The sequence below is a fragment of the Pelophylax lessonae genome (assembly GCF_965119305.1).
Source record: "Pelophylax lessonae genome assembly, chromosome: 1".
Lineage (NCBI taxonomy): Eukaryota > Metazoa > Chordata > Amphibia > Anura > Ranidae > Pelophylax > Pelophylax lessonae.
In genome coordinates this window covers 190,629,647-190,657,083 of record NC_138768.1, presented here as the reverse complement: position 1 = coordinate 190,657,083, position 27,437 = coordinate 190,629,647, and positions in this window count along the sequence as shown.

Here is a 27,437-nt window from a genome sequence, read left to right as displayed (position 1 = left end):
GCACTGCTCTTAACCTACATAGATATATTTCATTTCTGGAGGCAAAATCACTAACAGATAACAAGATATCACAATTGCATGAACTTAAACTCTGCAACCCTAATTCCTCCAAACATTCTAAGGGATAGTTTAGATTACTAAGGTCCAACTCATAGCAATTATTGGGAAGATCCTGCTCTCAGTGATAATCACTGAATAGTCAACTCATAAAAGCTGGTGTTGAAGCTAAAGAAGCAACTTGCTGCATTAAGAGGAAAGCAGCAATTAAATCACAAACTTTTCAAGCAAGAGTGGCGGCAGAAGCAAAAGCAGCTCAAGTTCTTGCTTAGGGAAAAGCACAAGCTACACAAGCATGAGCGGCCAGTGAGCACAAGTGGAGGATTGCACAGGCACTTTATGTATTTTTTTTTTTTTTTTGCATCACATCCTGGTAATTCACAGAGGTGGAAGAGGATATATTTATATGCAAGTTTTTTGGATTATTTCATTATTACATTTTTTATGTGAATATTTTTTCACTTGTTGCAGGTTTATAGTTTTTCTCTGAATTTATGGACGACTTTTATTGATTGATCATTATATACAGTAATTAGAGTTATAACAATTAATATGAGATAATATAGCACTTGCACTTTAGGTTTATTAGGGAGTTGCTCTGCACTATTATATGGGTTTATGATTGTTATAAGTGAGGTGAAAACACTTTTTTGGTGCAGGCAGCAATTCATTGAAGAGTCACTCATTTTTATCACCTCTATATAATTTTTTTTAAACAACCAATATTTCATTTGTTTATTTTTCACTGCATTTGGCAGTTAGAGGTTGTGCTGATTAAGACATGCAGATTAGAGTCTTGGAAACAAACTGAGCTGAAGAAGAAGGTATGTATTGTCTGATCTTGGCAAACGCTAACAACCCTTCAAGACAGACCTTGCTTGGTGTACTAAACCAGAACAAGGACAACACAATGATTTACATTCTGTATACCAGTCCATAGTACATTCACCAGCTGGAGAAGTTGTAACAGTACAAGTCACCTTGATGCATCGGACACTTCTCTACCTCCCACATCACTACCACACTATGCAGAAACTCATGTGCCACCATAGACCCCCCTGAGCCCAGCTCAGAAAATCACCTTAAAACCTCCTGGGGTTGGTCATGTTTCTCGAAGCCCACACCACAAGACCTCCAGATGTCTAGCCTTCACCTGGACTGAACCCATTAACTTTTCCCTGCTCTACTGAACACATCACATCGTATCAGGTATTATATGCTGCCACCTACAACAATGGAGAAGAACAACCTGTTATCACAAGGGCTGAAAGAACTGATATGTCAGACCTTGCTAAGTACTGTATATGACCCATGGACAACTGAATAATGCTGACTAGGGTTGAGCGAACACGGACTGTATTATTCGTGTTCGTACCGAATAATTGGATTGTTGTTACCAGAACACGGACCCGAAAACTTTACTGTATATTCGGGTAAAAATCCGTGTTTGGTCGTTTTATTTCTGGGTTTTGCATGCTTTGGCGCGCTTTTCATGGCGGGCTTTCAACAGCCAATCAACAAGCGTTTAACTGGTGTGCCTAAGCCATCCCAGCCATGCCAACAAATGTATCAGTAGCTGTGATTGGCCGTCTGAAGCATGTGACAAGTCTTTATAAGTTCGAGGCAGCGCCGCTGCGGCATCATTCTGCTGTTTAGTTCAGGGAGAGAGCACACATCAACGTGCTGGTTGCTGATTAGGGACAGACAGGGAAAAAAAAACATTTGTGTCCGGATAGAATTGAGGGACAGGTCGGAGTGTATTAGGCAGGGCGAGTTGTAGGCATTTTAGGGAGAGAGTCTGCTGATTTTTAGGGTCAGTGTGTTCTACAAACTACAATCGATATTGCTGTGTGGGGTGGGGTTTGCAGTGACCGATCTACGATCTTAGCAATCCTTTTAGGGACAGAGTCTGCTGATTTTTAGGGTCAGACAGTGCGTTCTACAAACTACAATAGATATTGCTGTGTGGGGTGGGGTTTGCAGTGACCGATCTACGATCTTATCAATCCTTTTAGGGAGAGAGTCTGCTGATTTTTAGGGTCAGTGTGTTCTACAAACTACAATCGATATTGCTGTGTGGGGTGGGGTTTGCAGTGACCGATCTTCGATCTTATCAATCCTTTTAGGGAGAGAGTCTGCTGATTTTTAGGGTCAGTGTGTTCTACAAACTACAATCGATATTGCTGTGTGGTGTGGGATAGGAGATAGGCAGGTGTCAGTGGTCCACATCCATTTTGCTGTGTGTGGGCTGCAGTGAACACAATCTTTTTGGGCTGCAGTAAACACAATCTTTTTGGGGTGCAGTGAACACAATCTTTTTGGGGTACAGTGAACACAATCTTTTTGGGCTGCAGTAAACACAATCTTTTTGGGGTGCAGTGAACACAATCTTTTTGGGGTACAGTGAACACAATCTTTTTGGGGTGCTGGCTGCTGATTAGGGACAGACAGGAAAAAAAAAATTTGTGTCTGGATAGAATTGAGGGACAGGTCGGAGTGTGTTAGGCAGGGCGAGTTGTAGGCATTTTAGGGAGAGAGTCTGCTGATTTTTAGGGTCAGTGTGTTCTACAAACTACAATCGATATTGCTGTGTGGGGTGGGGTTTGCAGTGACCGATCTTCGATCTTATCAATCCTTTTAGGGAGAGAGTCTGCTGATTTTTAGGGTCAGTGTGTTCTACAAACTACAATCGATATTGCTGTGTGGTGTGGGATAGGAGATAGGCAGGTGTCAGTGGTCCACATCCATTTTGCTGTGTGTGGGCTGCAGTGAACACAATCTTTTTGGGCTACAGTAAACACAATCTTTTTGGGGAGCAGTGAACACAATCTTTTTGGGGTGCAGTGAACACAATCTTTTTGGGGTGCAGTGAACACAATCTTTTTGGGGTGCAGTGAACACAATCTTTTTTGCCCACTGAGGGAGCAAAAAAGATTGAGGGAGAAAAGTATTATTCTATCAGGCACTGTGTGCAGCATTTTTCCTTCAGCTGTGCTGTGCTGAGTGACTGATCATACACTGCTGTGTTCAGTTCACATGTGCTAATATTGAGTGGTTTCAGAAATCATACACTTTTTTTCTATTCCACTATTCAATATACAGCCTTGGGTTAAAAAAAATTAAATTGTGGCCTGCAGCAGAGCTGAATGATATTTGGGGTTTTTGGGGTTCATCTCATACTTCTGAAGATTTGAGGGTGCTGCCTGTTCCATACTCCTCCTACTCCTCATTCAGCCTTTTAGGGGTACAAACAATAGTAATTGGGGCCTAGTGTGCTTCTGTATGTGTGAGATACATACACTTTTTTTGATCATATTTCCTATTCCGCTATTCAATAAAAACCTTTGGGGATCAATTAAATTGCGGGATAGTTTGTGTTGGTACGTGTGAGATCCACCTTTCCAAGTTTTTGGGGTTCATCTCATACTTCTGAAGATTTTAGGGTGCTGCCTGTTCCATACTCCTCCTACTCCTCATTCAGCCTTTTAGGGGTACAAACAATAGTAATTGGGGCCTAGTGTGGTTTTGTACGTGTGAGATACATACACTTTTTTTGATAATATTTCCTATTCCGCTATTCAATAAAAACCTTTGGGGATCAATTAAATTGCGGGATAGTTTGTGTTGGTACGTGTGAGATCCACCTTTCCAAGTTTTTGGGGTTCATCTCATACTTCTGAAGATTTGAGGGTGCTGCCTGTTCCATACTCCTCCTACTCCTCATTCAGCCTTTTAGGGGTACAAACAATAGTAATTGGGGCCTAGTGTGGTTTTGTACGTATGAGATACATACACTTTTTTTGATCATATTTCCTATTCCGCTATTCAATAAAAACCTTTGGGGATCAATTAAATTGCGGGATAGTTTGTGTTGGTACGTGTGAGATCCACCTTTCCAAGTTTTTGGGGTTCATCTCATACTTCTGAAGATTTGAGGGTGCTGCCTGTTCCATACTCCTCCTACTCCTCATTCAGCCTTTTAGGGGTACAAACAATAGTAATTGGGGCCTAGTGTGCTTCTGTACGTGTGAGATACATACACTTTTTTTGATCATATTTCCTATTCCGCTATTCAATAAAAACCTTTGGGGATCAATTAAATTGCGGGATAGTTTGTGTTGGTACGTTTGAGATCCACCTTTCCAAGTTTTTGGGGTTCATCTCATACTTCTGAAGATTTGAGGGTGCTGCCTGTTCCATACTCCTCCTACTCCTCATTCAGCCTTTTAGGGGTACAAACAATAGTAATTGGGGCCTAGTGTGGTTTTGTACGTGTGAGATACATACACTTTTTTTGATCATATTGCCTATTCCGCTATTCAATAAAAACCTTTGGGGATCAATTAAATTGCGGGATAGTTTGTGTTGGTACGTGTGAGATCCACCTTTCCAAGTTTTTGGGGTTCATCTCATACTTCTGAAGATTTGAGGGTGCTGCCTGTTCCATACTCCTCCTACTCCTCAATCAGCCTTTTAGGAGTACAAACAATAGTAATTGGGGCCTAGTGTGGTTTTGTACATGTAAGATACATACACTTTTTTTGATCATATTTCCTTTTCCGCTATTCAATAAAAACCTTTGGGGATCAATTAAATTGCGGGATAGTTTGTGTTGGTACGTGTGAGATCCACCTTTCCAAGTTTTTGGGGTTCATCTCATACTTCTGAAGATTTGAGGGTGCTGCCTGTTCCATACTCCTCCTACTCCTCATTCAGCCTTTTAGGGGTACAAACAATAGTAATTGGGGCCTAGTGTGCTTCTGTACGTGTGAGATACATACACTTTTTTTGATCATATTTTCTATTCCGCTATTTAATCAAAACCTTTGGGTATAAACAATTAAATTGCGGGATAGTCTGTGTCGGTACGTGTGAGATACACCTTTCCAATTTTTGGGGCGCATCTCATACTGCCGAGGATTTGAGGGTGCTTCAGTCTGCCTCCTGCCTGTTCCGAACTCCTCCTACTCCTCATCCTGCCTTTAGGGTACAAAAAATTGTAATCGGGGCCTAGATTGTGTTTGTACGTGTGAGATACACCGTTTTGTAAAATTTGTCCTATTCCGCTATTCAATATACACCCTGTTTGAGTGTAAAAAATTAAATTGCGGGATAGTCTGTATCGGTACATGTGAGATACACCTTTTTAAATTTGTTTGGCGCATCTCCTTCTACCGCCGAGGATTGCAGGGCGCTTCAGTTTGCCTCCTGTTCCCAACTCCTCCTACTCCTCTTCCTCATCCTGCCTTTAGGGTACAAAAAATTGTAATCGGGGCCTAGTTGGTGTTTGTACGTGTGAGATACACCGTTTTGTAAAATTTGTCCTATTCCGCTATTCAATATACACCCTGTTTGTGTGTAAAAAATTAAATTGCGGGATAGTCTGTATCGGTACATGTGAGATACACCTTTTTAAATTTGTTTGGCGCATCTCCTTCTACCGCCGAGGATTGCAGGGCGCTTCAGTTTGCCTCCTGTTCCCAACTCCTCCTACTCCTCTTCCTCATCCTCCCTTTAGGGTACAAAAAATTGTAATCGGAGCCTAGTCTGTGTTTGTACGTGTGAGATACACCGTTTTTTTATCCTTTTTCCTATTCCGCTATTCAATATACATCCTTTTGGGGTAAAAAACATTAAATTGCGGCATAGTTTGCATATTTGACTGTCAGATACACCCGTGCGATACTGTTGTTGTTTTGTTCCGCTATTCAATAAACACCTTTCTAGGGCAAGATCATAAATTACAGAAATATGAGGAGACCGTCAAATAGGGGCCGTGGCCTGGGTCGTGGTGCTGCTGGTAGAGCTCCTGTTGCAAGGAGAGGACGTGGTCGATCTGTGCCAGCTACACGCACAAGTGAAACACCTTCCTCAAGTGTTAGTAGGCGACAGAACCTGCATCAGTATTTGGTAGGGCATCATACGCCTCTAGAAGTGATGAGGCCAGAACACAGAGAGGCAATAGTAGATTGGTTTGCTGCTGACAGTGCCTCCAGTTCCTTCACATTGTCTCCCACCCAGTCTACTGCAGAAAGGTCAGAGTTGGCACCTGCAGCCGATGTCCAACCGTCTTTCACCTCACCCCCTTGCAAATCAGGCAAGCAGTCTGAGCCCCAAGCCATACAGCAGTCTCTTCTTCTTTTTGAGGACTCTGTCAGCAGGGTTTCCCAGGGCCATCCACCTAGCCCTGCCCCAGAAGTGGAAGAGATTGAGTGCAGCGATGCCCAACCACTCATTTCTCAAGATGAGTACATGCAAGGACCATCGCAGCACGTCTCCGATGATGACGAAACGCAGGTGCCAACTGCTGCGGTGTTCAGCATTGTGGAGACCGACAAGGAGGGCAGGGGTGAAGACTGGGTGGAAGATGATGTGGAGGACGATGAGGTCCTCGACCCCACATGGAATGAACATCATGCAGGTGACCTGAGTAGTTTGGAGGAAGAGGCGGTGGTCGCACAGAGCCACCAGCACAGCAGAAGAGGGAGCAGGGTGCAGAAGCAGAGCGCCCGTGCCCTAGACACTACGCCTGCTACTGCCCAACGCAGCAAGGGAACGAGCGCACCAAAGTCAGCTCAAAGGAGTTCTCTAGCGTGGAAGTTCTTTAGAAAATGTGCTGATGACAGGACACGAGTGGTTTGCACCCTGTGCAATCAGAGCCTGAAGCGAGGCATAAACCTTCTCAACCTGAGCACAACCTGCATGATCAGGCATCTAAGTGCAAAGCACGAGCTGCAGTGGAGTAGACACCTTCAAAACCAAGAAACGTCTCTGGCTCATCCTGCTTCCTCTTCTGCTGCAGTCTCGGCCGCTCCAGCCACATCTGTAGTGATACCGGCACCTGCCACCCCGCAAACAGAGGATCTGTCAGCAACACCACCACCTGGGTCACCAACCATCTCCACAATGTCCCGTGGAAGCGTTCAGCTTTCCATCTCCCAAACACTTGAGAGGAAGAGGAAGTACCCCCCTACCCACCCGCGATCCCTGGCCCTGAATGCCAGCATTTCAAAATTCTTGGCCTTTGAAATGCTGTCATTCCGTCTGGTGGAGACGCACAGTTTTAAAAACCTTATGTCGGTGGCTGTCCCAAAGTACGTCGTGCCCAGCCTCCACTACTTTTCCAGGCAAGCCATCCCTTCCCTGCACAACCAAGTGGGGGAAAAAATCAGGTGTGCACTGCGCAACGCCATCTCTGGCAAGGTCCACCTAACTACCGATACGTGGACCAGTAAGCACGGTCAGGGGCGTTATATCTCCCTAACGGCACACTGGGTAAATGCAGTGGCGGATGGGCCTGAGGCAGATAGCAATTTGGCGCATGTCCTTCCACCACCGAGGATTGCAGGGCGCTTCAGTTTGCCTCCTGTTCCTAACTTCTCCTACTCCGCTTCCTCATCCTCTACCGCCTCCTCATCCGGACAGCGTAACACCTTCACCACCAACTTCAGCATGGCCAGGGGTAAACGACAGCAGGCAGTTTTAAAACTTGCCTGTTTGGGGGACAAACCACACACCGCGCAGGAGTTGTGGAGGAGCATGGAACAGCAGACAAATGAGTGGTTGCTGCCAGCGAGCCTCAAGCCCGGCCTGGTGGTGTGCGATAACAGGCGAAATCTCATAGCAGCTCTGGGCCTAGCTGGTTTGACGCACATCCCTTGCCTGGCGCATGTGCTGAATTTGGTGGTGCAGAGGTTCCTTAAAAACTACCCCGATATGTCAGAGCTGCTGCAGAAAGTGCGGGCCGTCTGTGTGCACTCTCGGCGTTCTCACCCTGCTGCTGCTCACCTGTCAGCGCTGCAGCGTAACTTCGGCCTTCCCGCTCACCGCCTCATATGTGACGTGCCCACAAGGTGGAACTCCACCTTGCACATGCTGGAAAGACTGTGCGAGCAGCAGCAGGCCATAGTGGAGTTTCAGCTGCAGCAAGCACACGTGAGTCGCTCTGCGGAACAGCACCACTTCACCACCAATAACTGGGCCTCCATGCGAGACCTGTGTGCCTTGTTGCGCTGTTTTGAGTACTCCACCAACATGGCCAGTGCCGATGACGCCGCTCTCAGCTTAAATATCCCACTTCTATGCCTCCTTGAAAAAACAATTCGGGCGATGATGGAAGAGGATGTGGCACAGGATGAGGAGAAGGAGGAGGAGGATGAAGAGGTAACATTTCCAAGGCTTTCAGGGCAGTCATTCGCAAGGGGCTCCGAGGGTGGGTTCCTGCACACACAAACGCCAGGGACACAATTGTCCAGCAGGGGCACAGTTCTGGAGGATGAGGAGGATGAGGAGGAGGAGCTGGAGGAGGAGATGGAACCATGTTCACAGCAGGGTGGCACCCAGGCCAGCTCATGGCCATCACTGGTGCGTGGCTGGGGGGATACAGAGGACACGGACGATACACCTCCCACAGAGGACAGCCTTTCGTTGCCTCTGGGCAGCCTGGCACACCTGAGCGATTACAGTGTCCCCACAACGACCGCCGAGTTGCCCACATTACAACTTGTGCTGATTACTGGGTGGCCACGCTGCTGGATCCCCGTTACAAGGACAACGTACCGTCCTTAATTCACTCACTGGAGCGCGATCGCAAGATGCGCGAGTACAAGCGCACGCTGGTAGACGCCATGCTGCTGGCATTCCCACCTGACAGCGGGGCCACAGTGGAAGCACAAGGCAGATGAGGAGGAAGAGGAGGAGGAGGAGGAAGAGGTCGCCAATGCAACCAGGGCACCGCCAGCACCTCAGAAGGCAGGGTTAGCATGGCCGAAATGTGGAAAAGCTTTGTCAGCACGCCACAACAAACAGCAGCACCAGCAGCTCATATGGAACGTCTTAGCAGGAGGCAGCATTTCACCAACATGGTGGAGCAGTATGTGTGCACAAGCCTAGACGTACTGAATGAGGGGTCTGCCCCCTTCAACTTCTGGGTCTCCAAGTTGGGCACATGGCCTGAGCTTGCCCTTTACGCCTTGGAGGTGCTGGCGTGCCCTGCAGCCAGTGTATTATCTGAACGGGTATTTAGCACGGCTGGGGGCATTATCACAGACAAGCGCAGCCGCCTGTCCAGAGACAATGTGGACAAGCTCACGTTCATTAAAATGAACCAGGCATGGATACCACGGGACTTTTTCGTACCTTGTGCAGAATAGCGATGGATACCGACCTTACCCAGCCATTGTTCCATTTTTGCTCTTTCTCACTCTTTTGGGGTGTACCCTCATTTAAAATTTGTGAAAAGAAGCAGTGTTGGCTACCTCGTCCTCCTCAGGGCCAGATTAACGTAGGGGCTATTGGAGCTGCAGCTCCAGGCCCCTACCTTTATATAGGCCCCGGGTTGGCCATATTCACTGTTACCGCTCTTCTGTCACTTGTAAACACAGAAGTCTGGCTTCTATGCTCGCTTCCCCAGGCAGCTCCCTCAGAACCTCCCCACACAGCACGAAGGCCGGACAAGGAGGGACAGTTCCTGATGCATGGATGTGTTTATGGGCTTCAGAGACAGCATCCCATGTGGAATTAGGCATGCATGGCTGCACCCTTCCTCCTCTGGGTGCATGCCAAGGCACGGCCCTTAAGGCCCTTCAAAATCCTCAGCACCAAGCCCATGATGCTCTTAATCCGGCCCTGGTCCTCCTCCACCACCGCTTCCACCTACACCGCCCATAGGTGTGCGCAGCCTATTGTATTAGGGTGTGCACCCCAAAGTTTAAATACACATGCATGTGTTTGCCTACATGTACATGGCCCCGATACATTACTCTCCCTGCTGGCAAAGTGAAATAGAGCAGAGCAGGTCCGAGGGAGATCTTTCCCATCTCCTCACTGGCAAACAGAGCGATAATGCTATGTGCCCTAGGTGATTAGGGTGTGCCCAGGCACATCCGGCACACCCTGTGCGCACGCCTATGACACCGCCACATCCACCACCACCTCAACCTCCCTCCTACTCCATATGGGCCTCGTTCTTCAGAGATGAAGAACATTGTTTTATTTTTCTGTTTTTTTTTTTGTTGTTTTAAGTTATTTCCCTATCCACATTTGTTTGCAGAGCACTTGCCATGCTCTTAACTATGTTTTGCTGCCATTTGCAGCACTCTAGCCCTTTCCATTGGTGTTTTAGAGCCATTTTAGTGCCTGAAAGTTCAGGTCCCCATTGACTTCAATGGGGTTCGGTGTCCGGGAAAAGTTCGGCAAAAGTCCAGGACACGGACCCGGACTTTTTTTTAAAGTTCGGCCGAACCCGCCGAACACGGACATCCAGGTGTCCGCTCAACTCTAATGCTGACCTTATGAAGTTTGATGGTCACCCAGAGAACTACACGAGCTAGAGATCCACTTTGAAGTCAGTAGTCTAGGATCATACCACCTATGCAAAAACCTGATTTGCTGATTAAATGGATAAATCCTAAGTAATCAAACAGTGTTGAGAGACTTTAAACTGTTTACATCCATGAACCAGATAAGGCACCTAATCTCTCATGGCAGAAATCAGAGCAAACTTCCAGATGGCCTGCAATAATCAAACTTGCCTTATTCAAAAGACTTTTCTAAACTATTCAACACAGACAACTAGAAGTTTATGAATTGAGAGATCCTCTTCTTGAACTTTAAATCTCCATGAAAGATCCACATCTACCAAGTTTTAGCTACCCAGACAGTGTGCATGGTGTGAATCCAGTCATAACAAAATTGCTTTATAATATCCAAGAAAAATAGGCAACAGTGGGTTCAAGGTATAAGGAGGAACATCAAATCGCCTTTCCACCTTTGCCCTTTGTCTTGAAGTCTATCATAGGCTAATCAGTACATCCAACCACCCAAATGTCTCCATTATTGTCTCTATCACCACTAAATACAGTCACTTTGGAAACATTTGGGTTGCTTTACTAAAGGCAAGTAAGCTGTTCACTTTGCAACAGAAGTTGCAATTTGCAAGGAATTTTCCCCAGCACTTGGAGCATTGATCACTTTCATCATTCCAATCATGTTCAAGCAAAAATGTATTTTTTTCCATTTTCCTTGCAAGTAATTGGGTATTCTTTGCAAAGTAAAAATTTCACCACATTCACTAAGCTTTGGGGCAAATTCCCTTGCAAAATACAAATTTCTTTGCAAAATGAACAGCTTTTTTTCCTGTAGTATAGCAACCATATTGTCTGAGTTAATAAGATTTGAGTTACATCCACTAAGAGTAGCGACATCAAAGAAAGGTGAAAAGACTTAAACTCCTACTATCTTATTCACAACAAAACACATACTTTCTGAAAGTGTCATATGTTCAATGGAAAGCAGTTTGAATAATGTAAAAGGGTTTCTTAGGAACTGTTCCATTTGCTTTAGATATTGGGCAACTAGAGAGCACTTTGCTAGAGACTGCAAGGCTATGGTTAAGTGCTCAGAATGCGACAGTGATATGCCTGTGTTAGACTTACACTGAGGGCTCTTCACACAGGACTCTAGATGATCTTTCATCCTATTTAGACCATGGCAGAAAGAACCATGAGCAGTCACCTCCATGTTCGTATCAAAATATAGTGAGCTATGTTTAGTTATATTTAATAACCAATTTTTTTTAACTGTGTAAAGGAAAAAAGACAAAAACATTTGATAAAAAAAAAATATTGTTTCCCTTACTTTCTGTTTTAAAACATAGCAAAAACAGATGCCATAACAGTAAGAAAACCCCCCAAATGACCCCTTTTTTGCAAAGTTTGGAAGAAAGCAGGGCTACCTGATCACCAGGCATTAAGTGAGACATGGCTGCTAACTGTAGCCTTTGTTAACATTCTGTGATGCTGTTATTGGTTATTGCATTCATGTGGTACAGAGCCATTCTCATTAACTCTGTTCTCTTTGCCTGTGATTCACTGTGGCCAATCACAATATGGTTACAGGACATGGGAGGTAGCTATGCTACTGCTCTGGGGAAGTAAAGCAACAGAAAGACGTAACAATTCTGTTTGGTGGGAATCAGCAATTTAAGTAATGCTTAAAGTGAAACATTAAAAATTCAGAATTCATTTAACCAGTTGCCAACCACTCGCTGCAGTTTTACTGCGGCAAAGTGGCTCGGCTGTGCGAACCAACGTAACTGTATGTCAGCGCACCTGCCGTCCCCGCGATGTGCTAATTCTGTTCAGAACCGATCAGTCATCAGGTCCAGGCCAATGATTTTTGGCCTGGACCTGGTGATCGGTTCTGGCCAATTGCAGAGTGTCCTGTGCCTGTGTAATGTAAACACAGGCACAGGAAAATATGCAATCTTCTCTCCTGGAGCCCTTTATGGGTCCAGCGTGAGAGAAGAAAGCATCAGACAGTGGGTACACAAGCACTACACTGACACCAGTACACATAGACATATATTTAACCCCCTAATCATCCCCCAGTTAACCATTTCACTTCCTATCACAGTGCCCTTATATACAGTATACAGATAATTTACTGATTACTGTAGTAGTGTTTTGAGAGGCAGTTAGTGGTAGTTAGTGTCTGTCCCAGATAGGTTTAAGGTACCCGCCATACATCCCCTAATAAAGATTTAACCCCCTGATCACCCCCAGTTGACCCCTTCACAGTGTCACTAATATAGTGTACAGATCTTTTTTTCTGATCACTGTATTAGTGTCACAGGTGACATCAGTTAGCATTAACGCTAGCGTCAATCCAGGACAGCGTCAGATTGCCCGCTGCATATTTAGTAATACATTTTAACCCTTTGATTGCCAGTGACACACAAACTAAACACCTCCATTACTAGTATAGTGTCTGAATGGATCAATATCTTTGATCAGATCAAAACTATACTAGCATCCCCAATAGTTTAGTATAGTGTTTCCAAAATGCAGCGTTAGCAGGATCAGCCCCAACACCTGCCAGCACCTGCCAGCATTTAGCCCCTCTGCCCATCCCCCAGGAAGTGCAGTATCAGCAGATTACTGTCACTTCCAATACACAACACACAAAACCGCAATGTTAGCAGAGTCAGGCCTGATCTCTGCTAGCACTAGCAGTTACATTTTTTGGTAGCGGTTCAAACAGTTCTTGACAACCAGATGCTTTTTTACCACTGAGCCACACTAGGTACATAAAAATGTATTGGCCAAAATGTTCAAATAGAGGAACACTTGTGACGAGGCCTACACAATGCTGAGCATTACAGATGAGAGTGATGGGGAACCCTCACTGTCAGAATCAGGCTCAGTGTTCCAACTTGTAGAGAACAGCAGCACCCTGACAGATAGCTCTGATGACAGAGTAGTGGTCCCTGCTAAGGTCAGGCGTACCCGACCCCGTTTTTCTGTTGCTGAGCTGCAACAATTGCAGGGTTCTCGTATGCAGCAGACTGTCGGTACTAGTGCCGCTCAACCTTCTGGTGAACTGGCAAGCACCAGCAGCCTAGTACATCCTGGTCGTAAACCAGCACTGCAGTAGCACTTGGTGATGTGGTCCCATATGTGCAGTTCAAGCTGGTGCGGTGGTTAGCACAAGTAGTGTTCCGCAGCCACCAATAATTCAAAGACAGACCCATAGAGCCCATAGTGTCCTTCCTGATGTGCTTGCAAATCCTGATTGGGAGACCACTACTTCTGCAGCGCCTGTACTTCCCCCATTCACTGGCCAACCCAGAATCCAGGTGGAAACAGCCAATTTTACTCCCCTAGGCTTTTATGAGCTGTTTTTTCATGGAAGATCTATACAGATCTATAATGGACTAAAGCATTTTATATGCTGATCAATTCATCAATGCAAATCAAAATTTGACCCTTGCCAGAGAATTTACATGGAAATATATCACTGTTTCCAAATTTAAAACCTTTCTGGGCATATCCCTCCTAATGGGCATTACTAAATAGAGTGAGTTGTGGTTATATTCGTCCACTGACCCAATTCATCATATGCTCGTGTTCTCTGCTGCCATGGCCAGGGCTTGATACGAGCAAATCCTGCGATTCATGCACTTCAGTGACAATGAACTCTTTCGTCCTCGGGGGGATATGACCGGCTCCACAAAATTCATCCCCTCGTAAATCATTTAAACCAAAAGTTTGCAGCCTTGTATACACCCCAACAAGCTGTCTGCATTGATGAGTCCCTGATTCAATTTTCTGGCCACCTTGCTTTCAAACAGTATCTCCCCAGCAAGCGTGCCAGATATGGGGTCAAGATGTATAAGCTCTTGACTCGTGACAGGGCAACAGGCTATACATATACAGTAGTTTCTGGATTTATGAGAGAAAAGATAGCAACGTGGAGCCCCCCAACTGCCCAGACTACATGGGGAGCAGCGGCAAGATTGTTTGGGACTTGGTGTCACCCTTATTTGGAAAGGGGTGCCATTTATACGTGGACAAATATTACACAAGCATGCCATTTTTTAGTCACCTTTTTGATTATGGAATTGGCGCATGTGGCACTGTGCGACCTAATCTCCGGGGCTTCCCCCAACGGATTGTGGATTACCGACTTAGACGGGGGAGAGGTTCTACTTGAAGTGTAATAAATTGCTTGCAGTGATTTGGAGGGAAACACGGAATGTTTTTGTTCTGTCCACCATTCACGTCGATACGACAGTCCAAATTGCAACGGCAACTGGTTTAGTTGAAAAGCCCCTCTGTGTCCAGGAATACAACCTTAACATGGGAGGGGTGGACTTCAACGATCAGATGATGGCGTCATACTTAATTGCCCCTAAGGCCAGACGCTGGTGCAAGAAAAAGTCTGTATACTTATTCCAATTGGCTCTGCTGAACGCTTATGTGATTACAAAGAGTCAGGAAGAAGTGGATCCTTCCTAAAATTCCAGGAAGAGATCATCACTGCCCTTCTGTATTCAGAAGGTGCTGTGGCCCAAATTCACAATCCAGATGCAACAGTGAGCCAGGTGCATGAGAGCCATTTTCCGGGTGTCCTCCCTGGTACCCCTACCCAAAGATCACCCCAAATGTCTGTAGAAAATGCGGATATAGGCGTGACACCCGCTATTTTTGTCCCTACTGTCCTGACCAACCTGGTCTCTGCATCGGGGACTATTTCCGCTGTAACTAGTAGAGTATTAGTTCCACACTAGTAGAGTAATAATATAGGGTACAGCATGGCACAGTCTAGAGCACACAGGGTCTCACAGGGTCTCAAAAGATTTTTTTGAGAGACCTTAGCCTGGAACATTTAAAGTTTTTTTTACAGTTACAAAAAAAGTGTAAAAAAAAGTTACAAAAACATCACCAAACAATAATTTTTTTTAAAAAAAATTAAAAAGCCAAAAATAGTTGTAATTTTATTAAGGTTATTTTCTGTTCTTACTCTTTTATTGTAGTTTATAATATAATGCTATACTGTAATGTTTTATTGTTACTTTTTTTCATTGTTAACCATAGTTTGCTTTGCATATACCACCATTCTACTGTTTTACCACACTGTATACTATTATATTGCAATGTTTTATTGTTACCGTGTGTTATTGTTAACCGTTGTTTGCTTTGCAGGTACGCCCATCAGCTGCAGCACTGATTTCTTTATTCTGACAGCAACAGCGTTTGCTCTCAGCATATACGTAGTTCAATGATTGCAATGCTGTAAGAGGTGATTTAACCACTGCAGTTAAAAAAAAGTGCATATATGGTGAAGCATAAGGCATGAGGTGGACACAGAGGGTGGATCTCCCCTATGGTTCGCCATAAATTTTTTTACACTTTTCTTGGCAGCGATTTCTTCAGCCACATCGATCGATGCGAATGGAAAAATCTGCTATGTTTTTTTTTTTTTTCGTTCAGCCCATAGGCTGAGTGAAAAAAAAAGAACAATGCATGTATGCTCATCATTAGAAGTGGGTGGATGTTGGGAGGTCTTATGGTGGGCATACCACACACTTTCTGGCAGAGATTTCTTCATCCACATCGATTGATGTGAATAGAGGAATCTGTTAGGTTCTCTTCTTTCATTCAGCCCACAGACTGCATGAAAAAAAAAATCTCACAATATATGCCCAACAAGGACCAGCAACGTACTGGTACGTTGCTGGACTTTGAGTGGTCATACCAGGATGATGCCAGCAGATTTAAGTATCAACTTGGTATCATTTTTTACAGCCAGTGGTCGGCTTTTATGTAAAAGCAATCCTAGTGGATAATTAGCTGCTAGACTGGTTTTACAAGCAGTGAGACGGGACTCCCCTTCCGCTGCTTTCCACAGTTTTCTCAGGCTCTCCTGTCCCACCAGGTAACCCGAGACTGCAGCTGGTGGTGTTGTCAGCTGACCATAGAGATGATTAAAGACCAGAATGGCTCCAATCATCTCTATAGTCTAAGATACCGGAAGCTTCGAGCATTTCATGACTTCAGTTTTGCCAGATATACAGTAAACAGCGCCGTAGGGAAATGGGGAAAGCATCTTATCACACCAATCTTTTTTGTAGTCAGATGCTTTAGGGCAGTGGAGAGACCCCATTTTTTTCAAAAAAAGAGTACCTGTCACTACTTATTGCTATCATGGGGATACTCAAATTCCCTCTGATAACAATAAAAATGACCAAAAAAAAAAAATTAAAGTGAAGGTGTCAAAATAAAATAATAATAAAAAAAAACAATCACCCCTGTCCCCCTCGTATTTGCATGCAGAGGCGAACACAAGCATCGGTCTGGTGTCATATGTAAACAGCAATTGCAGCATGCATGTGAGGTATTGATGTGAACGTCAGATCGAGGGCAGTAATTCTTGCAGTAGAGCTCCTCTGTAAATCTAAAGTGGTAACCTGTAAAGGCTTTTAAAGGCTTTTTAAAAAGTATGTAGTTTGTTGCCGCTGCATGGGCATGTGAAATTTTTAAGCATGTCATGTTTGATATCTATGTACTCAGCAAGTCCGCATAAGGTCATCTTTTATATTTTACCAAACAATTAGGCAATATATAGTGTATTTGTGTAATAAATTTAAAAAAGTGTTTTTCTTTCCCAAAAAATTGTCTTTGGAAAATCTCTGTACAAATACAGTGTAACAAAAAAATTGCAACACCCACCATTTTGTTCTGTAGGGCCTCTGCTTTAAAAAAAATAAATATAATGTTTTGGGGTTCAAAGTAATTTTTTTGTAAAAAAAAATATTTTTTTTCATGTAAACAAAAAGTGTCAGAAAAGGCTTGGTCTTCAAGTGGTTCGAAGAGTTGTGTTGTGTGGCATAAGCTTCTAATATTGGGGAAAAAGGTCAAGATAGCACAATCTGCCCCCATTACCCCTCTTTGGAAAGTAGACACTCCAAGCTATTTGCTGAGAGGCATGTTGAGTCTATGGAATATTTTATATTTTGCCACCAGTTTCTGGAAAAGGACAATTTTATTTCTTTTTTTTACAAAGTTGTCATTAAATGATTTATTTCTCACACATGCCATGGGTATATGTGGAATGACACCCCAAAACACATTGTGCTGCTTCTCTCAAGTACAGGGATACCACATGTGTGAGACTTTTTGGGAGCCTAGCTGTGTACAGAACCCCGAAATCCAATCACCGCCTTAAGGTTCTCTGAGGGCGTAAATTGCTTATTTTACTTCCTCACTACCTAGCACAGTTTTGAAGGCCCTGAAATGTCAAGATAGGACAAAACCCCCCAAATTACCCCATTTTTAAAATTAGACACTCCAATCTATTTGCTGAGAGACATGTTGAGTTCAAGGAGTATTTTATATTTTGCCACAGGTTTTGGGAAAATGACAACAAATGTTTTTTTTTTTGTCACTTAATTTATATATTGCTCAAAATGCCAAGGCTACATGGGAGATGACACCTCAAAATACGTTATGCTGCTTCTCTTGAGTATGAGGATACCACATGTATCAACATCAACAATTTCTGCGCTTAGAAAGAATGAAGGCGGTGATCGGATTTTGGGGTCCTGTACGCGGCTAGACTGCCAAAAAGTCTCACACATGGGGTATCCCTATACTCAGGAGAAGCAGCAGGATGTATTTAGGGGTGTTATTTCACATATACCTATAGCATGTGGGACAAATAGATAATTTAAGTGACAACTTTGTGTAAAAAAAAAATTTTTTTTCATTTTCCCAAAACTTGTGGCAAAATATAAAATAGTCCATGGACTCAACATGCCTCTCAACAAATAGCCTAGGGTGTCTACTTTCTGAAAAAGGGTCATCTGCGGGGTTTTGTACTATCTTGGTGTTTCATGGCCTCCGAAACTGTGATAGGTAGTAAGGAGTGAAATCAACATTTTATGCCCATAGAAAGACTGAAGGCATTGATTGGTTTTCGGGGGCCTGTACATGGCTAGACTGCCAAAACATGGGGTATCCCCTCAGGAGAAGCAGCAGAATGTATTTTGGGGTGTAATTCCACATATGCCCATGGAATGCTTGAGCAATATATCATTTCAATGACAACTTTGTGCACTTTTTTTTTTTTTTTAAACACCTATGACAAAAAAATTAAATATTCAGTGGGCGCAACACCATACTCAGGAAATTCCTTGGGGTGTCTACTTTCCAAAAATGGGTAAATTTGGGGGTTTCGTACTGGCCTGCCATTTTAGCACTTCAAGAAATGAGATAGGCAGTCAGAAAGTAAAAGCTGCGTAAATTCCTGTATATACACCATAGTTTTTAGTCGCTATAACTTTTGCGCAAACCAATAAATATACGCTTATTTCAATTTTTTTCATCAAAGACATGAAGCTAAATACATTTTGGCCTAAATGTATGACAAAAATTGAGTTTATTGGATATTTTTTATATGAAAATGTAGAAAATGTCATTTTTTCTCAAATTTCTTTTCATTTATAAAAAACTAGGGATATATACCCGAGACCCACCTCCCAGTGTGGTCAGGGTAAGGGGGGGGGGGGGAAGAGGGAAAAAGTGTTTGGGACTTTCTCGGTACAGTAGTACAGTAGTATTCAAGTATCAGACAGCAACTACAGTATGTAAAATCCAACAATTTTTATTGATAAAGACAAAAAAATGGGGATAAGGAAAAACAGCAAAGTTATGCAAGAAGGTACTGTATCAAAGCCTATAAATAATCATATGAGCATATATATGTCGAGGCATACACACCTGGATATTTGAAAGTCCATGTCTGTTTGGATAAATCAAACCATATATATGCTCATATGATTATTTATACTCTCTGATACAGTACCTTCTTGCATAACTTTGTTGTTTTTCCTTATCCCCATTTTTTTGTCTTTTAAAATTGTATTTATCAATAAAAATTGTTGGATTTTACATAGTTGCTGATACTTGAATACTACTGTACCGAGAAAGTCCCAAATACTTTTTCCCTCTTTCCCCCCCCTTACCCCTGACCACACTGGGAGGTGGGTCTCGGGTATATATCCCTAGTTTTTTACAATAGCATCTAAGGGATGTGGGTATCTACCTTCGCCTTTTTACCACAGGCTTCCCCTTCATTTCTTCTTTTCATTTATATCGTACAAAATAAAAAAACCCAGAGGTGATCGAATACCATCAAAAGAAAGCTCTATTTGTGGGAAACAGGGACATACATTTTATTTGGGTACAGCATTGCATGACTGTGCAATTACCAGTTAAAATCTCGCAGTGCCAAATTGCAAAAAATGGCCTGGTCGTTAAAGGGGTAAAACCTTCTGGTCCAGAAGTGGTTAAATAGCACACCTGGGGGATCACCTGGTCCTATCTGTGAAGTAGTGATTCTGTGTGATATGTACAAACTACTGCAGCAAAGCTGACATTTATACAGAAAAAAAATGTGCGCACAGTATATTTCTGGCAAAATAAGAGCTTCCAACTGCTTTGTTTTGTTTTTAACCACTTGCCGACTGCTCACTGAGCTGCTACTGCAGCAAAGTGACTTGTTATCGTCTGGCGACGTAGACTCTCCCCTCTCTCGGCGGTGGCTCGCTCCCACTGTATTCAGACACAGCAGGAGTCGGGCCAGGGGAGGAGAGGCGGTGATCACCGCCGCTCTTCCCCGATTGTCGGGGATCGAGTGAGGAAATCCGCTCGCTTGTGTAAACAAAGCGGGCGGATCTCTTATGTGACAGACAGGGACAGATTACAGGATTCAGCATAGCTGAACCTGTGGTCTGTGTCACATAACCCCCTCTCCCCCCACACGTCAGTAAGCATGAGGCATACATTTAACCCCTTGATCACCAATAAAGTTAACCCCTTCCCTGCCAGTGTCATTATTACAGTAACAGTGCATATTTATAGCACTGATTACTGTAGTAATGTCACTGGTACCCCCAACAGTGTCAAAAATGTCAGTTAGGGGTCCGATCTGTCTGCTCCAATGTCGCAGTCCCGCAAAAAAAATCGCAGATCGCCGCCATTACTAGTAAAAAAAATTAAACAATAAAAATGACAAATCTTTCCCGTAGTTAGTAAACGTGATAACTTTTGCGCAAACCAATCAAAATACGCTTATTGTGATTTTTTTTTACCAAAAATATGTAGCAGAAAACAAATTGCTCTAAAATGTTAAAAAAATTTGATTTTAAAATAGTTTTTTGGGAATGTTATACTTTGTATATCACAATGTAAAAAATATTGTTTTTTTTTTCAAAATTGTCGCTCTTTTTTTCAAAAATTAAAAATCACACAGGTGATCAAATACCACCAAAAGAAATCTCTATTTGTGGGGAAAAAAAAGGACATCAATTTAATTTGGGTACAGTGTCGCACGACCGTGCAATTGTCCGTTAAAGTAACGCAGTGCCGAATCGCAAAATATAGCCTGGTTAGGAATGGGGTAAAATCTTCCGGTCTTAAAGCAGTTAAAAAAACACTCATTGAGAATTTTTTTGTCAAAGACATGTAGCTAAATACATTTTGGCCTAAATATATGACAAAAATTGAATATATTGGATATTTTTTTAACTGTCAAACTAGAAAATGTCAATTTTTTTGCAAAAATTTTGCAAAAAATAAAAAGCACAGAGGTGATCAAATACCACCAAAAGGAAGCTCTGTTTGTGGGGAAAAAAGGACGTAAATTTTGTTTGGGTACAGGGTTGCATGACCGCGCAATTGTCAGTTAAAGTTGCGTAGTGCCAAGTTGCAAAAAGTGGCCTGGACGTTAAGCAGGAAAATCCTCCTCAGTGATTAAAGAAAGCAGCCAGAGATTCCATGCATCTATACCAGGCCCTTATCTTATGCATTCTTTATTAATATAAGTTTTTAACATTTTAATATCCAAGAAGGGTTACTAACCAAAAAACCAAAAAAGCAGGAGCAACACAATACAAACCAACCTACAGTGGGTGTAGTAAAGACCAAACAAGATATCGGCCAAATGGCCCACAGGTTACAGTTTTAAAGTTTCAGAATCAAAGTTATAGTCTTTCCATCAATGACGATAGTACAGTAGGACAGACCACCTACATTAGTAAAAATTGTGCAGGTAAATAAGACCCTTATCTTAATTGAGGGTCTCATATACAGTGCACAGCATAAATGAGTCTACCCATTTTGTAAAGTTAGATTTTAATCAAAATATCAAAATATGAACACAAGAACAATTTCCAAAATGTTGACAAAACTTAGTTTTATAGAACATTTGTTTAGCTCATCACATGAAAGTAAGGTAAGTAATATAACTTAGATTACCAATCCTTCAGTTTTACTCAAATTAGTTGATGCAAAAATAAATACACCCCACAACAAAAACTATTACATCTAGTATTTTGTATGACCTCCATGATTTTTAAGGACAGCGCCAAGTCTTCTAGGCATGGAATGAACAAGTTGGTGACATATTGTAACATCTATCTTTTTCCATTCTTCAAGAACCACCCCTTGTAGAGCCTGGATGCTGGATGGAGAGAGACGCTCAATTTGTTTCTTCAGAATTCCCCATAGGTGTTCGATTGGGTTCAGATCAGGAGACATACTTGGCCACTGAATCACTTTCCACCTGTTCTTCTTCAGAAATGCAACAGTGGCCTTAGATGTGTGTTTTGGATCATTGTCATGTTGGAAAAGTACATGACAGCCAAGGGCACAGAGTGATGGTAGCTTCTCTTTAAATATAGAGCTTCTCTTTAAATATAGAGCAGTATTTCTGTGAATTAATGATACTATCTCCCAGACTCCAGCAGTACTCATGCAACTCCACAGAAGGACTTTGCCACTACGATGTTTCACTGTAGGCACCATGCATTTTTCTTTGTGCTCCTCACATTTGCTACGCCATACAGTTTTGAAGCAATCAGCTTTAAAAACATTTATCTTGGTCTCATCACTCCAGAGTACAGGGTCCCAGTAGTTTTCTTCTTTTTCCAGCATGGGCCCTGACAAATTCTAAGCAGGCTTTTTTGTACATGGGTTTTAGGGAAGACTTCCTTTGTGGACAACACCAATGCATGCCATTCCTCTACAGTGTACGCCGTATTGTGCCATGGGAAACAATCACCTCAGTTTGGCTTTTTTACTTCTTTAGCTAACTACAGTGAACATGCATGATGATTTTTTTCAACCCTTCTCATCAGAAGACACTCCTGTCAAGGTGAATGGCCTGGAGGTCTCTGAGAAATGGTTGCAGTTACATCTTTGTTAAATTTTTGTATCACTTTTGCTACAGTATACTCACTGATAAGTAAAGCTTTGCTGATCTTTTTGAAGCCTTCCCCTTTCTTGTGTAAAGAAATTATGTTTTCTTTCTCTGGCTTTGTGACATTTCCTTTCCATGTGGTGCCATTGTAGCATGAAGTGGGAAGTGTATGAAGTGCATGAAGTGTATTACTTTGTATATTGTACATCTAAATTGCTTTTTTTTTAAAAAATACATACAGTATGTTCAGATAAATGAACATGGAAATGCTTAATATTTGATTTATTGTGTTATGACATATGTTATGAAATTGTCTCTTTATGTACTTATGGTCCTCTGAAATAGTAGATTGTTTTATGTCCTCTGGTTCAGGTCTTATCTACCGGGGGTTATATCAGCATTCCCCTATGTGGATGGACGACTTTGGGTGCCTCCCCCTACGGTGGACACGTGACGTCGGGTATCATCCTCCTCCTTGGTTTGGATGATATGTCGGCTTGTCATTATCACACCCCGACCTGCTGGCGTGATTCCGCCCCCTGCGTCACACGCTCGCGGCCGCTGTATTGTGATTTTCTGACAGTCGACTAGTGCGCAGGTGCGGACTACGCACACGCACTTCCCGGCGCCAGCCTGGATGATCCGGCTAGACGCATTGTCCTGCACGTCATCTGGGTGGAGCTTCCACCATTTAGGCGGCAACTCAGGCGTCTCTCCTTGCAATGCAGGGTCGGGACGCCTGGATAGAACACTGCCACAGGTAATCATGCGATACTTAGAAGCTCCATATACTCTTGTGTTTCTGATGTTAATCCTTTGTCCTTACACTCAATGGGACCTTATTAACCTTATGTATACAGCATACCTTTAACTTTCTTACTTGTTGCCCCATATTACTGGGATATACCATCTGATGATCATCCTCATTGACATATCCTATAAGGACTTTATCTATCCATATTTACTTAACCGCTTCCATACAGAGCAGTTAGACACCCTTCCTGCCCAGACCAATTTTCAGCTTTCAGCACTCTCACACTTTGAATGACAATTGCTCAGTCATGCTACACTATAACCAAACAAAATTTTTATCATTTTTTTCACACAAATAGAGCTTTCTTTTGGTGGTATTTGATCACAACTGGGGTTTTTTTTTTTTCGTGATATATGCAAAAAAAGAGCAAAAATTTTGAAAAAAAAACACTTTTTTTTAGTTTCAATTATGAAATTTTGCAAAAAATAAAATTTTCTTCATACATTTGGGCCAAAATGTATACTGCTACATGTCTCTGGTAAAATTAACCCAAATTAGTGTATATTATTTAGTCTGTGTGAAAGTTATTGAGTCTAGAAGCTATGGTACCAATTACTGAAAATTGATCACACCAGATGTACTGACTGCCTATCTCCTTTCTTGAGGCCCTGAAATGTCAGGACAGTACAAATACCGACCAAATGACCCCTTTTTGTAAAGTAGACAGTCCAAGGTATTTAGTAAGAGGCATGGTGAGTTTTTTGAAGTTGTAATTTTTTCCCACAATTCTTGGGAAAATGAAGAAAAAATTTTTTTTTTCTTTTTTTTCCCACAAAGTTGTCAATTTATAAGCTATTTCTAACACATAGCATGTACACAGCAAAAATTACACCCAAAAATACATTCTGCTACTACTTCCGAGTATGGCGATACCACATGTGTGAGACTTTTACACAGCCTGGCCACAAAAAGAGACTCCACGTCCAAGAAGCACATTCAGGCGTTCTAGGAGCATAAATACACATAAAACTTTTTTACTACCTATCACACTTTTCAAGGCCCTAGAGCACCAATACAATGGAAAAGTCCACAAAATGACCCCATTTTGGAAAGCAAACACTCCAACGTATATTCTATGAGGCATTATGGGTCGTTTGAACATATCATTTTTTTCCACAGGTTTTTGGAAAATGTGGGAAAAAAATGAAAACTTTTTTTTTTACACAAAGTTGTCAATTTATAGGATATTCCTAACACATAGCATGTACACAGCAAAAATGACACCCCAAAATACATTCTGCCACTCCTCCTGAGTATGGCAATACCACATGTGTGAGACTTTTTCACAGCCTAGCCATATAGAGGGGCCGAACATCCAAGGAGCATCATCATGCATCCTAGCCACTTGCCTAGGCCTATTTTTGACATTTGGTGTTTACAAACTAAAATCAGTTGTTTTGCTAGAAAACTGCTTAGAACCCCCAAACATTATATATTTTTTTTTAGCAGAGACCCTAGAGAATAAAATGGAGATTATTGCACTATTTTTTATCACACCGTATTTGCGTAGCGGTCTTCCAAACGCAGTTTTTTTGGAAAAAATTCACTTTTTTTAATTAAAAAATAAGAAACCAGTAAAGTTAGCCCAATTTTTTTCCATAATGTGAAAGATAATGTTACGCCGAGTAAATAGATACCCAACATGTCATGTTTCAAAATTGCGCACGCTCACGGAATGGTGACAAACTTTGGTACTTAAAAATCCCCATAGGCGACAATTTAAAAATTTCTACAGGTTGCCATCTTTGAGTTACAGAGGAGGTCTAGGGCTCAAATTATTCCCCTTGCTCTAACGATCACTGCGATACCTCACATGTGTGGTTTGAACACCGTTTACATATGTGGGCGGGGTTTCTGTATGCATTCGCTTCTGCGCGCGAGCTAACGGGGACAGGGCGCTTTAATTTTTTTTTTTTTTTTTTTTTTTTACTATTTATTTTATTTATTATTTTTTATTTTTACACCGTTTAAAAAAAAAAAAAAATTGATCATTTTTATTTCTATTAAAAGAAATGTGAATATTCCTCGTAATAGAAATAGGCACGACAGGACCTCTTTTTTGTGAGATCTGGGGTCAAAAAGTCCTCAGATCTCACAAGTACACTAAAAGATAGAAAAAAAAAAAAAAAAAATAATAATAATTATAATATAAAATGAAAAAAAAAAAAAAAGGACCTTTAAACCGGTTGCTAGGCAACAACATTTTCCGTAGCTCCGGTCCTCCAAGACCATAGAGTCAAGTGAGGGCAAGCTTGCCCTCACTCGACATCCTGTCTGTGAGGATTCGGGACCGGATCGTTTTCCCCGCTGCCGGCGGGTCCGGTAAGCGGGGAAAAGGACCGGAACGCGTCGGGAGGGGGGGGGGGGCGCCTCTTCCGCCATCCCGGAAGGGTGATCCCACGGCGAATCCGCCGCTGGGACCACCCTTATCGGAAAGCCAACCGTCCACCGTTTAAAAAAATACCAGGGTTATGGCAGCTATCTGCTACCATAACACCGGTATTTAGGTTTAAACGGACGACGTATATAAACCTTTTTGGACTTGGACATGGTGGCTGTATGAAGGGTGACAGGTACTCGGGTACTTTGTTGGGCAGGTGACAGGTACTCTGGTACTGATGAGCAGGTGGCAGGTACTCGGGTACTCCGATAGGCAGGTGACAGGTACTCGGGTACTCTGATGGGCAGGTGACAGGCAGGTGATAGGTACTGATGAGTAGTACTCACTGACTGATAGGTGATAGGTGATACTGTACTGATGGGTACTGATGATCAGTACTGATACGTGATAGGTACTGATGAGTACTGATGAGTAGTGATGGGTACTGATGAGCAGGCGGCAAGTACTTGGGTACTTCAGGCGTCAGGTACTCTGATGAGCAGGTGGAAGGTACTCGGGTACTCTGATGGGTAGGTGACAGGTACTCAGGTACTCTGATGACGGGTACTCCGTTGACAGGTACTCAAAGTACCCGAGTACCTGTCATCAGAGTACCCGAGTACCTGTCATCAGAGTACCCGAGTACCCGTCATCAGAGTACCCGAGTACCTGTCATCAGAGTACCCGAGTACCCGTCATCAGAGTACCCGAGTACCTGTCATCAGAGTACCCGAGTACCTGTCAGAGTACCCGAGTACCCGTCATCAGAGTACCCGAGTACCCGTCATCAGAGTACTCGAGTACCTGTCATCAGAGTACCCGAGTACCTGTCATCAGAGTACCCGAGTACCCGTCATCAGAGTACCCGAGTACCTGTCATCAGAGTACCCGAGTACCCGTCATCAGAGTACCCGAGTACCCGTCAGAGTACCCGAGTACCTGTCATCAGAGTATCCGTCATCAGAGTACCCGAGTACCTGTCATCAGAGTACCCGAATACCTGTCACCAGCCCATCAGAGTACCCGAGTACCTGTCATCTGAGTACCTGATGACAGGTACTCGGGTACTTTGATGGGCTAGTGACAGGTGCTCTTTATTGGGGGGGGGCAATCAGTGTGGTTGGGGTGCACTGTAGTTGGTAACTAGCTGTTACCACACTCTCCTCCTCACACAGGATCAGTGTGTGAGGAGGAGAACACGGTGACAGCTAGTTACCGTGTTCTCTGTTGACATTTGTGACCGGCTGTGATTGGACACAGCCGGTCACGTGGTAAAGAGCCAATTTCATTGGCTCTTTACCTAGATCGGGGATCGACTCTGTCCGAGGGACGAGCCTCGTCCCCGATCGCTGCTCTGCGCGCCCCCGGGGGCGCGCATTGCAGAGAGAACGAGCGGCTCGTGCTGGAGCCGCTCATGTGATCGGCTGTGATTGACACAGCCGATCACGTGGTAAACAGCCAATTTCTATTGGCTGTTTACCTTGATCAGTGATGGGCTATGTCCGAGGGACGAGCCTCATCCCTGATCGCACCGCTGCGCGCCGCCGGGGGCGCGCAGTAGCAGCTAGAACGGGCCGACGTCATATGACGGCGGCCCGGATCTAGACAACCACTTTGCCGACGTCATTTTACATGACTCGGTAA